The 15,676-nt window shown below is 29.1% G+C and overlaps 1 protein-coding gene across 1 annotated transcript in view; it reads right to left on the bottom strand.

The window, feature by feature from the left end:
• Nucleotides 1-14,757, bottom strand: part of LOC129915264 (homeotic protein antennapedia) — a 270,307-nt gene extending 255,550 nt beyond the window's left edge. Inside the window, exon 1 of the mRNA XM_055994752.1 lies at nt 14,457-14,757. The gene's annotated coding sequence lies outside the window, so the exon portion shown is untranslated. The remainder of the gene's footprint in view (nt 1-14,456) is intronic.
• Between the last annotated feature and the right edge of the window lie 919 nt (nt 14,758-15,676).

Genomic DNA, 15,676 nt, shown 5'->3' on the forward strand with positions numbered 1-15,676 from the left:
CGTAAAGAAGGGTACCCATCAGATGACTTACCTATGTTAATTAACTTAAATAAAGTTTGAGAAAGAAGTTAGGAGTGTAGACTCTAGAAACATTGTTAAATCAATATTTTGGAAATCGATAGAATTGAAGTTTTGAAGGTTCGGAAATTATTTCACCTTTCCGCCATTTTTTTTATAATTGGTTTTATTATTAAAATGAAGCAAAAGTGACTTGGGTAGGTAAAATGCATTTTGATGGCAGCGGCGAGATCGAGGAACCAAGGTCTTTTCCCAAAATAACTTTGATAAGCAAGCTTTTGACTATACTCGAATCATTTCTGAAAAGCTAAATAATGACAATTTCTTGTTAAAGGATATAAACTCATATTCTATTTCAACTCATTACTCGACATTCAACTATATTTATTGTAAAAGATAAGTTTTCTTAACTGGTAGGTACTGATATAGTAAAATGTAAGACCAATCTATGATTCGCAATATTGACTGTTTAAAAGAACATGCGAAAAAAGTCTGCTAACAGCCACTTCGACGCTATCTACTTATTTTGACAAATCATTCCATACGTTGATCGCACAGTGGTGCCTTTAGTGCTTTTTGTTTTTGGAATCAAAATTTATTTGCACAGCTGTTTCTTGACAAAAAAAATCATCGGTACCTACTATGAATACGAAAAAGCTGCTTTAATTGGTTAATATTGAATAAAGTTTGCAACGTTTCCTTTTGCGCGTGCTTTGTTTGGGCGTTTCTTCGTGTGGGCTTATGGGCTAGAACTTTGTAGACGTAATGTAACTTGCCAAGCTCTACAATTGCAGTTAAAATTGCGCTAGGTAAATCATTTGAAAATATATTGTGGTTTAAAAATTCCGAAAAAAAATATTAATCCGACCTTTAATCTTTAAATGAAAACAGCAGATGTTAATGTTTTGCATCGTTTATTATTGTATGATTTAAATGTTTTTGCCCTTTGAAGCACTCTCTTGCAAAATGTTTTTCGTCCCCCTTTAAATTGTATCGCAGTGCAACTTTAAAATTTGCGACCGATCGAAACGGGTGTTCTTCAAACTTCAATACCTTGACTTTGCCAATGTATACTTTGTGCAAAAAGTTAAGTTTTTTTAAGCACCTCTATCAAATTTGAACCTTCGTTATCACATTGGATTATCTCAAACATATTATTGAGAGTCTTCAACATTTAATGTTGCTGACTGTCAAGCAGATCACAGGACTAGACTTTTCCAATTCAAATCAAACTAAAGTTCTACCAATTTAACGAATTGTTACCTAACATAACAGAGGCTCAACCTACTTTCGTACCAATGTTTTCTAAAAAAAAAAAAAATATTCTGATCGTTTTTGATTGAACCTTGTTTTTTTTATAAACCTTTATCTTAATAAACTCTTCTTTAAGAGCCCCCGCACACTAAAGACTTTCTATCGGCCGATAGTTAAGTCGGGTTGGGCTCCTAGTGTGCGCACAGGTAGGCGACTTAATAGTCGGCATATTAAATAGTCGCCATAAATACGGCCCTGAAAGAATTGTGAATTGTTTTCATCAAGAGTTCTGCAGAAAGAGATGGTAAAATTTTCAGAAAATTCAAAGTTGTAAGTTTCAGCCCATATACTCTATAGGTTGATCCAGAAGAAAGACATTTTTATAGTGTCTACAAAAAAAAATTAAAGATGGGTATCAGTTTTTATCATTCCGCCAAAAAATTTCTTTTCAAAAAACTGTCTCATCTGAATTTCATTTAGTCAATGCCGAAACTATAAGGTTAAAGCCTGTAAGGTTCCGAGTTTTTGGAAGAAATAGTTTTGCTGGAATTTAAAAATGATCCAGAAAAGGTCCGAAATCCCTTGTTATTCCCATAAGAAACTTCAACCGCTAAAAGGCATGGGTAAGAATTATGTTAGAGACTCCAAACCATATAAGCCTTTGTGAGCAAACAAATTTCAAAGTCATAATTTCATATACATAGGTATTTTGAACTTTAAGCTTGAATAACTTCAGTGGGGTTCACTCTATGAAAAAATGTCTTGAACACTTTTTGTAGAGCGCTCAATTTACTATAAGAATCATATTTCATTTAGTTTCTACAATGCTTTTTTGTAAAACTACAAAAATAAAAAAAATAAACAATTTTTTTCAAGCATGTTATTTATATGGAAAAGAGAAAATCAGAAATAGGCTTCCTAAATATTAATATTAAGAGCTCATATTTTGAGAGACTTTTTTCGTCATATTTTCGAAAATGTTTTTTATTTGAAAAAGAAATGTATAGCCTCAAGATGAGACAGCCTAATATGAATTCAACCTTTCGGCAATTATTTGTTTGTTTATATCCGCTTCACCGAAAATGAAATTATCAAAATATATAGTCATAAAAATAGTTTCTATTGTTTTTCAATATTATTCACGAATATGTTACGCTACTGTTTATATATATGTACCGTACCTACGTGTGTGTGGTTTCTGTAGCTATCTTTTTGTGTAAAAATATAAACAAAGACATAATACCACCCTATAGTATATTAGGTAATATTTGTTGCATGCGTAGGTAAACAATTTCATATAACAAAACATATAAGAATAATAAAACTTGGAAGCAACCCACAAGTGTGCATCAATTCCCACGCGTGTTGTTGTGCAATAAATCTTTATTGCAATCCAACTAAAAAAATTGCTACTCTATGTTTTTGAAACAATTTTTTGTATTTTTTGTTTATTTCTAATATTTCCATCACACATGTGTTCAAATTTCACGGTGATCCACAAACGAATATGAACTAAATTTTGCATGCCATCATATTTTTTTTTGTTTTTCTTTTGTCAAAAAAAATATGTTGGGTAATAAAAACTGTTGTTTAGGATGACATCCTGTATTTAAGGTTCTACCTTTTTTATGTGAAATTTGCATATGAGACTAATATTTCATAATGCGGTCAAAGTAAAAGAAAAAAAAAAACATAATTTTGTAAGAAAAAGAAACATGTTTACAAAACAAACTCAACATGTTAAAACAAAAGATATAGTTTCTTTTTTGTTTTTGGGAAATAATAGGTATACCTCGAAAAATAGTTCAACGCTGGACAAAAGAACAAGAACACGCGGCTAACAAAGTCCGAAAAAAAAATAAGAAAAAGAAAAAAAAAATACACACGTAGCCATAAAAATACGAAAAAATGCGATTTCGTAGAAAATTTTTCGGCATCACAGTTAAGGGAAATACCTATAAGTAAAAAAAAAATCTAACAACGACTGACGACCTTTTTTTTGTCGAAATCAAAAAGTTTCGCAAAAATACGTTTTTTTTTTTTTGCCTTTTTAGGTTTTGCATTGTTTGTTTCCTCTTTTGACATTTTACCTTCTGTTCTCGTATAACATTTCAACATTTCAAGGTGGCAGTTAAAAGTAATAAAAATTTAACAAAAAAATAAAACAATACCTTCCAAAAAAAGTCAAGTCATTTTGCACATCTAGATAAACAAGTGAACAAGGTTATATTTGGACATAGAACTTGACTTTTTCATTACAATTGTTAGAAACACGACATCATATTTCCTTCTTTTTTTTTATATTTTTTTGTTTCATATTAAATTGTGAGGTCAAGCTGTGTTAAAAACAATGTTCATGAATGAATTTTTAAAATTTGACAAAAATATGATTTCATACCTGGTTGTGTGCTCATTTTTCTTACAAAAAACCTTTCCCAGGGTTAAGTTAAAATATTTCATTAGAATTTTCATATAAAAAAAAAAAAAATAGGACATTGATACCTGTTGCGATATAGTTCACAAGATCATCACGTAAAATCCTTAATTTACCTTCATTTTAAATACTTTTATCACATAATATCTTAACCATAAATATCTCAAAGGACATTATCTATGCATGCAATTTTATGCTAAACCTTAACCAACAGTTAACCACTGACAGTGTGGTATACAAAGACTCTAGACACAGGTATCTACAACACAAAATTTGTATATCCTTTTTGAATTTAATGTGTATAAAGCATAGGCAAATAGTTTTCAAGGATAATGAGATTGCATAACTAAATTTGACTCATTAATGGTTACTCGTTATGTTGCCTCTATTGTTGTTGGCTTTCTATACCTATAATACGGAACAAATTATACCTTTGCCACCTTTATTATACAGGTGGGTTTATTGGATATTTAAAGAGGTTGCTATTGTTTTTGAAAGGCATAGGTATTTAGAGTCGTAAGAGAGAGAGAGCATAAAACTTTTGATTTCATTTTCAAGGACAAAAAAACATTAATTTGAAGGAAATACCAAAATGTCCTTGCAGGTGAAATGCACTTTTAATGCGTTTTTTTTTTAAGTTACATAATAGACGCGTTATGCAAGATCAAGGACATATATTTTGGTTTATGAATTTCCTTTTAATTTTTATACTGATATTTTCAAGGACAAATTTGATGGTATGGAAAAAACTGAGATAGGTTTTATGCAGGTGACTTATGAGTTTTAATGTTGGTGTTTATTGATATTAGTCTAGACTGGGTGGTCAAAATAGAACAATCAAAAATTCTTGTAGGTAAGGAATGGCGAGGGTTTTTGTTACATAACGATGGTCAATGACTCTTAGAACCTTGAAACATTATAAATATTAGAATTGTCACAGATTTTTTGGGACAAATTTTTTATTGTAGGTATCGAAAAAGAGAAAGCTGGATTTTTTGGTAAGTGCCAATAATACCTAATTGATTTTTTTCAATTTTTTTACAATTTCAGCTGTAAATCAATCAATACTGATCATGGAGAGTAGAATTTTTTTTTTAAGTATTTAAGCATACAAGAATTGTTTCTAATGTATACATAGGTACACTACAAACTATTATTTTAGTTAATTTTTTTTTTAGCTACTAAAGGCCGTCTTATTAGAAAATGATTTAATGTCTATAACCAGCGGAAAAGCTACATGCTTTCAACGTAGTCATATTCATCAAATTATGATAAGTATTTTATAAGTTATGATGAAACAGAGGTACAAAATGGAGAAAACTTATATAATTTTAAGGCTCAATTACGGCAGTTTGCTTTTCAGATGGATTCATATCTTCTCTCTCGATTTATAAGTAACAGAAACTAAAAAGCTGATTAAATCTTAACCTTTTTCTTGGAAAAAAATTTTTGGTACAGGTTGTTCTTTGATAACTATCTATTTATTTCTCAGCATTTATCATTGTATTTTACTTATTTTACTGCCGATTACACGGTGTTACAAAAATGAGGTTTTAAAATATACGCGGGCGGAGACCTATCAGGTTTTGTAGAGCTAGTCGCACTGAATACGAAACGGTATTTGAAAATCCCCTAACACTCCCAAAATCTGGAGTTACGGGCAAAAAACGGTTTTTTGGACCTCCACCCAGAAAAAATTCTAGCTTCGACAATTTTTTACCCATTTTCGATTTTTTTACAGTTTCTGATAGAAAATAAATATACCTTTTTAACAATGTATAAAACATGTAACTCGGTTAAACCACTTAGAAGTTATAAGCTGTCAAAGTTCAAAAATTCAATTTTTTTTGTCATTTGCCCAACTTCGGCATCAATTTAAAGTATATGTTTTCAAAACAACATGCTATTTAAAAAATATATTGTAAAACTATATCTATTTCCCAATTAATCGAGGTATTTTTTATGAAAATCACTTCAAAATTGGCTTAGAAAAAAAATTTTTTCAATTTCAACCCAGATACAGAAATTCGAACTTTTAGGTATAGAAAAAAAATGTTGTTTCGGCACGTAGTAGGATAACTTGGGCGCCAGGATTTGATAACGGGTTTTTGTAGAAGAGCTCAATAAAAACATTTTTTTCTTTGAGAGGGGAATCTATCTCTCCCCGTTAAGGTGGGAGGGGCATTTTTCTAAAAAAAATTTATCAAAATAAAAAAAAATTATTAAAAAACAACGGCAACACTTACAGTAATAACTATATCGTCGGTGAAACCAGAAAAGTGTGTAACTCCATTTTAGCAAATTTTATAGGAGAGCAAAAAAACAAAATCGTTTTGAAGGCATTTGTATGAGTTTTCATTTTATAATTTGCTAATAAAATAAAAACTATGGACTTTAAGCGGATTTTCAGTTTAAAGAACGGTAGATATCGGGTATGTCTAACAGATGGCATTTAAATCTAATTTTCAGAAAATTTGGAGTTACACACTTTTCTGGTTTCACCGACGATATGTTTCTATGTCTTCTAGTTTTTGAGAAAATTGAAAAATTATTTTATCAGATTTTATTGTTTTTATTTTTCAATTTTCTCGTTTTCACGGCATTTATCATTGTATTTTACTTATTTTACTGCCGATTATTGACTCAATTGGAGACTTTAAACAGTTACCCTCGTATTTATAAACGTTGTATAACTTTATACAACTGTTTAAATTTGGAAAACTTGCGTCAATTTTCAACTACCTACATAATTGGCATCTTAAATTATCAAAAATTCACTCCTGCTCAAAATGAATGGACACCTTTTAACTATTGTATTTAGATCCCATCATAATTACAAATGGAGTTATAATTCTAGTGCATATTTTTTGTGTTTTTTTCTTATTCGCTAGCAATTCAATAAAATGTTTAACAGCAACAGTATTTATCAGCCAAAGAAAAACATAAACAAGATTTAAGAAATCAATAATTTATTTAAATATTTTGCATGAAATCCAAATTTCTGTATATTTTTTGACACTTCTCAATCAATTTTCAGCCTGACGATTTCACCGCCCTAAAAATATTTCTAATAACTTCCCTTCTCCAGTCTAGTAAGTCTCTATAAAAATCACAACTTCAAAAGAAAATGGCGCATTTCTTCATTTGGCAGATGTGTTTTCTTTTTCCTTTTCTACTTTCTTATAAGAATGATATATAGGTAAATCCCGCCCCTGTGCGAACTGTGCGTCTGCTCAGGTGAACATTTTTCTATACTGTTGGCTTGTTTATACATTTTGAATAACTTTTCTAATAATGATTTAAGGACAGATGCAAAGATTTTGAACGTGACAAAAAAAACGTTCATCAAAGGTTTGGTTGCCAAATCAGAACAACCCAGTTCATTAATGAAAATAAGATAAATAAAGAATTCTTGATTGTTCTAAATTGTTTTTGTAAGGTTTAGATGACCAAATTTTTCCAAGGAAACAGGCTACCTATGACACTGGTCAACAAAATTGAACTTTTTTTTGCCACAAGAACCAAGATATACTTTTCTAGAGGTCTTTGATGTGCTGTACTCGAATCTGAAGTCAGGAAAATTTGATTGGCCTCCGTTTTTTGAGATATTACCGTTATAAAATGCTAAAAAACGTCATTTTGGCTTTTTTTCGAGCTTCTGTTTTTATGTGGGGTAATTCATTATAAACAAATTTGTACCGGTGATTATAAGAACAGATATTCTTCTTTGAAAAACTGTTTAAACTTTTCCGATATCTCTTTAATTGCTCGAGATATCTCAAGTTTCAGTTAGTAAGCCAAATAGAAACTAAATTTAATCTAAAGTTTAAGTCCCTGGTCATAAAATTTTTGACACAAGAACCAATATAAACTTTTCTAGAGGTTTTTAGGTCGCTAAACTCGAATCCGCAATCAAAAAAATTCTATTAGCTTCCGTTTTTGAAATATAACCGTTATAAATTCGTTGAGCAACCCATAAACCTTTAGAAAATCATATTTTGGTTCTTGTGGCAAAAAAAGTTCAATTTATTTGGCCAGTGCTGTTTCTGGGTCAAAGACCAATCCTTAAATTTTAAATATCACGGGCAGTAAAAGAGATATCGGAAAGAAAGATTGGAAAAATGAAACCAGTTCTTATAGGCACCGTAACAAATTTTTTCATAAGGAATTAAGCCACATAAAAACATAACCTCGAAAACAGCCAAAATGACGTTTTTCGGCATTTTCTGACGCTAATATTTCAAAAACGGAGGCCAATACAAATTTTCTGACTTCAGATTCGAGTTCAGCACATCAAAAACATATAGATAATATTTTTATTATTTGCTTAATGAATTCGGTCATGCACAAATTAAGTGGTTAAGTGGTTAGTTGTACAAAATTAATTTTAAAAGTCTTGACAAATTCTAGAATCATGAAAGATTAAGTCTAACTTCAAGTTTACTTATGCAATCATTTCATGAACTAGCTATAAACAGACTTTGTAGTTATGTTATTTTGTTATTTCCCAAAATTCTTTCAAAAAAGCATCTTCAAAAATGTACTTTTTGATTTGATAGTCAAAGCTTTTTAGGTTTAAAAAGAAAATTCTACGTCAATTAATTTCGACAACCGCCTACTAGCCTCCTTTTTAAAATTTTTTCATTAAATTAAGATACAATTGCAAAACAAATACAAATTTAAACTTATTTATCTAAAGATAAGCAATTTATTATGTTCTATTTTTTTTTTTTTTTAAGAAAAAAATTCAACAACATAAAAGAGGAGGAAACTTTTTGTCAATTTAAAAACTCAATCAATAATTATTTTATAGCTTTGCAAAGTTCTTCCTTCTTCTTTTTTTTTCTTCCACTTTAAACTTTTGTGTGCTTCCTTATTAAACTTGCTTCATTTTGGTTAGAAAGATATCCCTTGAATATTTTTGTGACAATTATTGTGTCTACCAAAAAAAAGAGAAAAAAAAATAAAACAGAAAAAAGGGAGCCATGCTGCGAACGCAGACCTACAAACACAATTCCTTTTAGTTTTTTTTTTTGTTTGAGCTAAAAATTTCCAAATTCAATTGTCTTCCTGGCACAGAGAGGAATTTCAGAGGCCATCAGCAGAAACAAAAAAAAAAATGGAAGACAGAAAAAAAAAACTGTGCCAGCGGGAGAAGGAAATAGATGATAATAAATCAGAATATTTGAGCCATGATCACATCGTTTTCGTTTAAATTGCTATAACAGTGTGAGTTTTTTTTGTTCGTTTTTGTTTAAGGAGAATTAATTCAATCAAGACTCGATTTTTTTTTCTTAAAATTCTTTTTCCCTAATCTAGCTTTGAATATTTTTTTTTTTTGTTAAAAAGAAACCACAACAAAAAATAATTATGTAAACGTTTTTCGTTTTGTATACATTTTGTATATTTGGGTGTTTTTATTTTAATTTTTTAGTTTCTTATGACATCAGTGATGCACATGAAATAGAAACATATTAAGTGGTCCATTGTTTTAGTTGAGTGATTTATTTAGATATAGAAAAAAGTTTCTTCTATATTTTTTTTTTATAATAAACAAACAAATACCTTATAAAAAAATTAATTAATTCCAACACAAACAGCATGAGACTATATCATCTAACATATCTCAATCGGTCAGATAGTATGCTAATAAGATAGTTTAAAAAAAAAAAAACAAAAACAAGTTTATATAAATTTAAACGTTTTTATTAGTAGAATAAAACAACCGTTAAACAGAAAACAATTGAAAATAAATTTTAAAAGAGGAAAAGCCTTAATGATGACATGATGAGTAATATATTAATTTTCCACTTTCTTTTTTTCTTATTTTTTGGAAGAAACAAAAAAGTTTTAAAAAAGAGATATGAAGAAATTAATTAGGTAGGTATTTAATGAATTAGTTTTTAAAAAAATGTTCCAATTAAATGATTTTAATTCATTATCCCTACAAAATACCTACCTATCAGTTTTGATAAAAAAGTTTTCAGGATTTTAGTAGGTAGGTAGGTAAGTATATGCCAGAAAGAAGCTGAAAAAAGTTATACACTTGTTAATGAACTTTAGACATCGATCACAGGGTAACAGAAAATCTGTCAGTAGGCACCCATATTATAAAATATCAAAATTAATTCTACGTAAAATTGGCTAAATAAGGAGCGTTTTAATGCAATCAAGCATAGGAACCTACTTAAATTTAAATATATTCAATGTTTTCCTTTTTTCTATTGAAGAAATTCTTCGATTGCTTTATGTTCTGACTCTAAAGAATCATAATACCTAATGGTTTTTCTCATAGTTTCTAAAGTCAGAACTGAACGAAACTGAAATGGGACCACACTGCAGGCACTAGCTTTCCAATACAAAAAGAATTATCAAAACTGTTTCACTCAGTCCAAAGTTATCAGGTAACAAACATAAAAAAAAAATACAGATGAATTGAATACCTCATCCTTTTTGGAAGTCGGTAAAAAATTGTCTCATAGTTTTATACATCGGATAATTTTTTTTTATCAAAAAACAAAACCGACTTCCATGGATCAAAAATGGGTTTTATGGGTTTTCAAATAGTTCCTATGGCTATAACTGAACGAAATTGAAATAGGACCACATTGCAGCCACCAGCTTTCCAATACAAAAAGAATTATCAAAATTGGTTCACTCAGTCGAAAGTTATGAGGTAACAAACATAAAATTTGAACATGATCTATTTGAATATGACAAATCACAAATAAAAATTCTAAGGATCGAATACAAAATTCAAAAGTCATGTAGAACAATAAATTCCCCGTCCTTTAGCAATACTGAGTTTGGGATTACAAGTGAAGAGTACACTGAGGGAAAAAACAACTTAAAATCAACGAAAACCACGTTGATTCAACTATTTTTCGGAATTATTTTGCGTTGAAGATGAAAATTTTAAAATCAAAGAAGAACATTGTTAATTTAAAGTCGTTAACCGTTATAAAACATCTTTAAATCAAAGTTGTTACAACTTTTTAAAAAAGCATCAATTTATTAAAAAAAAAAAAGAAAAAATGGGCAGCCGCTGGGGATCGAACCTACAACTCTTGGGTTACTAGGCGAATGCTTTACCAACGTGCTATCTCACTATTGAAAATTAGAGTGATAAAATGCAACAAAAGCTGAAGTCCGACAAAAATAAAAAAATTTCTTACGTTGTTTCAATTTTATTTTGAAGAAGTTTCATGTTAATTTTTTCAACATTAAATCAACGTTGAACATTTTACATTTTACGTTGCGTTTTTTCCGTCAGTGTACCTACACCGGAAAAATTGCTTAAATTCCGTTAAACATTTTCGAGAGAAATGCAAATTTAACTTTGATTTATCATTAAAGTAACTATTAAAGGTAAATCAAAATCATTATCAATGCATTGACATCTTTTCGAGTTTATTAACAACCTTTTGATTACTACCTATAAGGCTTTAAAATAAGGGGACGAAGAGTGAAAAGTCGTAAAAACTTTCAAATATTTGCCCCAAAGAAGTCGTTTTTGTGACAACAATTAAGCTGTTTTAAATGTTACTCCGGAACTAAGAAAGTTAATATTATTATCATTTCTATAAATATTTTGGTGTTTTTTTTTTTTGGAAAAAAGTAGTATCAAATATTTTTTATTTAGTGTGATAACCTGGTAGGTAAAGATACATAGAAATTGGTAATGAGTATGTTTAGATAATAATTTAATAATTTGTTTTTTCCGAGTACCCAGCAATTAATTTATTCAAGAGACCATATTCTTCGAAATATACAGTACTATTGGGCTAGAACGGTTCATTTTCTACTGAATTTTGTGGATACGTGACATGAAGAAAATGATCATACACGCAGAAAAATGATCGGTTAAAAACAACTCTCGTGTAAAATTAACAGAGAATATTGTGTTAATATAGCACCTGCAAACTAACCCCGGTTAAAATTACACAAGTCGACTCGGTTATTCAAAATTGTTCAATCTTTTCCACTTTCTCGGTTAAATTTTACTAAAATCTAAAATTAAAATCTAAAACTAAAATCTTAAATATAAACCAAGACGACTAGCTACGTTGATTTTAGCAACAAGAACTAAGTAATTTTTAATCAAGACTACGTTATTTTAAATACATTTATTTTTACCCACTTCCAGGTCCATTATATTTCTGCGTGTACCCAAGTGAAGAAGCTGAATCCTTAGTAGACCAATAAAACTATTTCAATAACTAATACATTATGGTTAGTTTTGTATGGCATCTTTTTAATAAAATTTAAAACTTTTTCCAGCTTTCAGCCTCTAAATTAAACTAACAGATATTAATCGATTTAATGATCTTATGAACTAATTTTTACTAATAAAATTAATGGGAATCATATCCTTATAGAAGAAAAAATAATAAAAAAGGGGTTACCTATTAAATAATGAGAATTATTATATCCGTATAACAATAAGATGGTATGTTTTTTTTTAGTTTCAGCACTAGTGTGTCAACTTTGGCTCTATTTTGTGAGGTCTTACAGAAAGTAAGTAAAGAAGTAAGAACATTTTGTAGGTTTAAAATGAAATGGCATCCACTCTGTCAATTTAAGGGGTTTTTACATTGATTACAAAAAATTATACCTATCTACTCGTATGTACTAAACTGCAAAAAGTTTATAGTAACAAATTTTAAAACTGATCTAAATTAATATTCAATCAATTTTATCTAGAAAGAAAGTCATTTGAATTGAACAATCATTTTGGAAAATGTAAAATCAATTGAACGTTTAAATATAAAAGAGTTGAAGAGTTAATTTTATTTGTCTTTTATTTTGACATGGTTGATCTAAAAAACTACTTTATAGTAGGAAAGGTGCGAAAAGGCAATTTTCTAGAAATCAATAGATTAGCTTAGTTTTGTTATTTAAAAATTTGAAGATTAATAGGTAGGTATAGGTACTGTGCTTAAAAAAATATATGCCCAGTAATAGCTGACTATACTAGCTGTTTCAAAATTAACTATCCGTTTGTTTTATGAAAATGCTTAGCTGCTGTTAAAAAGAAATATTGTTGTCTGATATCTGTCGATGTACCTAATCTAAACTAAAAAAAACTATAACAATTCCGCTCGTGTAAAAATGACTCTTAGAAGTGAATCGTTTATTTCAGAAACAGCATAAGTCCATTTTTCCCAAAATTTGTTTTTTTTTGGAGATTTCTCATTTATGTACCTATAGTTATTCATCTTCTGGAAAAAAATTAAGTATGTCAGACAAATACGAAAACTGAAAGAAAAGGGTTCAAAATATATGGAAATATTTCACCCGTTGACAACATTTTTGACTGCTAAATACTTGACCTTTTACCAGTTTTAAGTTATTTTGGCAGCAATCTTGACACGCACACCCTTTTGTTATACATATTTAAAAAGGTAAGAAATTACTCTATCTATATCTATTTAATTAATTAAAATTGAACTCAGGGTTCAAAAGTTATAGCCAGATTTCCTCGCGGTGGCAGCGTGTTTTACTCTTGAATATATGACATTTTACCAGTTTTTAATTATTTTGCCAGCCATCATGACACGCAAGCTTTAAAATTATACATCAATGAAGAGGTAAAGATTTAATCTATCTACTGCTATTTTATTCATTAAAATCAGAAGCAGGGTTCAAAAGCTATAGCCAGATAAAAACAAAAGTTTTACCAACAAAAAGTCGTTTTGAGCAGAAACGACATAAGTCCAGAGACTTTAAAGGCTTAAAAACCCGCTAAGACTTGAAAAAAGGTTTATATTTTAAAGGTTTTTAAATTTGTCTTTAGCTAGATTATAACTCTGCATACTCTAAATTAGAAGTGTTGTGGAGTTTTAACATAAAAAACAGTTTTTTGTTGCTCCTGAAAAGTTAGTGCTCATGGACTTATGCTGTTTCTGAAATAAACGATTCAAGTGTTGAAATCTCCTTATCCTATATAAACCAGAAAACACAGGGGCTACTGAAAACTTGCAAAATTTTACCAAAATAACTGGCGTTTATAAGTTCTAAACTCCTGAAAAGTGCCAGAGCTTCAAATATTCTGTGAAGACTGTGTCAGATTGTTGATCTTTATTTAAATATTTATGCCTTAGGTAACTGAAATTAATGAATTTCATTTTATGATTATGATACTTATTGGTCAGATTCAAATTATTATTAGGCTATTTAACAACATTTATAGAAATATAAAACTGATACCATGAGAGCTATTTCGTTCGTGTTCTTTGATTTAGCGTCAACCGAACTTAAATGAAATAAGTTAGGGTACTTGCTATTTCAAATAATCTGAAGATATTATTCCTACCTACATTTGAAATTGGAAGGTTTTTAAGGAATTCATCAGTTTTGAAATTATCTTTGTAAAAAAAATTTATAATAATTAGTTCAATGAGAATGCAATAAATACAATAAGTAGGTATTTGTGTCCTTTGAATGTTTTGAAAAGTATCTTTTAACACAATTATTGTTTTTATTTGTCTTAAATGTCAGTAAATACCTACTGTTTTCATTGATAAAGTTCAACTATCCACATGTAAACAGATAGATGATAAACTTCTTTCTTACAGAAACTTCTTCAAACCATTAATAACATGTGGTGAACCCACCTTAACCAAACTATACCTATTCTCTTATTCAATCAAAACTTTATTTGATATTTAAAACAGCAGCTACCTCTACTTATAAATGTGTTTGTATGCATATAAACTTATATATGTATAATGTAGTAAGGTATACTTACATTATCCTCTCGTAAAAAGCTGTTGATGACAATCCTTTCTGCTGCAGTTGCGCGTTAAATACAAAATGCAATATTCACTTGCAATTTTACTTTTATACCAAAAAAGAAAAACAGACAACGAGACTAAAAGAAAAAACAAGAATAACCCGCCGATGACGTTTTTATATACGTATAAAGCTTCTCAATAAGAGCCAAAAAGGATATAATCTAATTACGATTATTCTATTCTTCGTGAGCGGTTGCAACAATTGGATATGCAATTTCGAATGATTTCCCCGATCGTATACCGACGTTTTCCATGATTCTTAAGATTTATACCGAATTCCGAAGGATATTTTATATATATATTTTAAATAAATTAATCAAGAGAGAGAAAAAATATAAAGGACTAGAAACACCACAGCGAAAAAAAAAATTAAAAAATAAAAAAAAAATATTGCAAATTGATTTGATTTATAAAACGAAAATCACACTTCTGAGCACTTGTAAGAATATCAGATTTTTTTCCTTTTTTTTATATTGGTTGATTTTTTTTTTTTGGAATTAGCACTATTTGATTGCAAAAATTGGATGCAAATCAAAAATAAGGATATCCATCAAATTTATATAACATCACCGATACGAAGAAATAATTTTCAACCGATTATTTTGAAAATTGTCTTACTTTTTTCAAGAATTTATCAAAGGTTTTCAAAAGTAAGATATTTCTTAAATTGGCGCGCACTTTTTGAATCACACTCTGTGTATCTTAATGTTTGAAAAAAATTGTATCTTTTTTTGTTTATATTTAACACTATTAATAGATTTTAATTAAAAACAGATATAATATCCCATAAAAAGATACAGATACACTCTTATTTTTTTATTGCACTTTTGTTTGTTATGATTTAAGTTAAGTATCTACCGCGTGTAGTTTAAGTACAACTCCAACACCAAAATATTTCCAATTAGAATTGACCAAAATTGTCTAATAGATAGTTAGATAGTCCATCTCAAGCTACAATATGACAAAAAAATACCAACAAAAACAAATTCCCACGCCACATTGATGGACACAACATAAACATCGCATAAAAAACAACAAACAAATTATATCTATTCACAGGAGACGTTTCTATCTTTTTCCAAAAAATATAAAAGATAGTTAAGTTAAGATAGTATAGGTATATTGTAGGTTAGATAGTTAATAAAACGATTATTAAAACTATCAAAACAAATCC

This window comes from Episyrphus balteatus, chromosome 3 (genome assembly GCF_945859705.1).
Source record: "Episyrphus balteatus chromosome 3, idEpiBalt1.1, whole genome shotgun sequence".
Lineage (NCBI taxonomy): Eukaryota > Metazoa > Arthropoda > Insecta > Diptera > Syrphidae > Episyrphus > Episyrphus balteatus.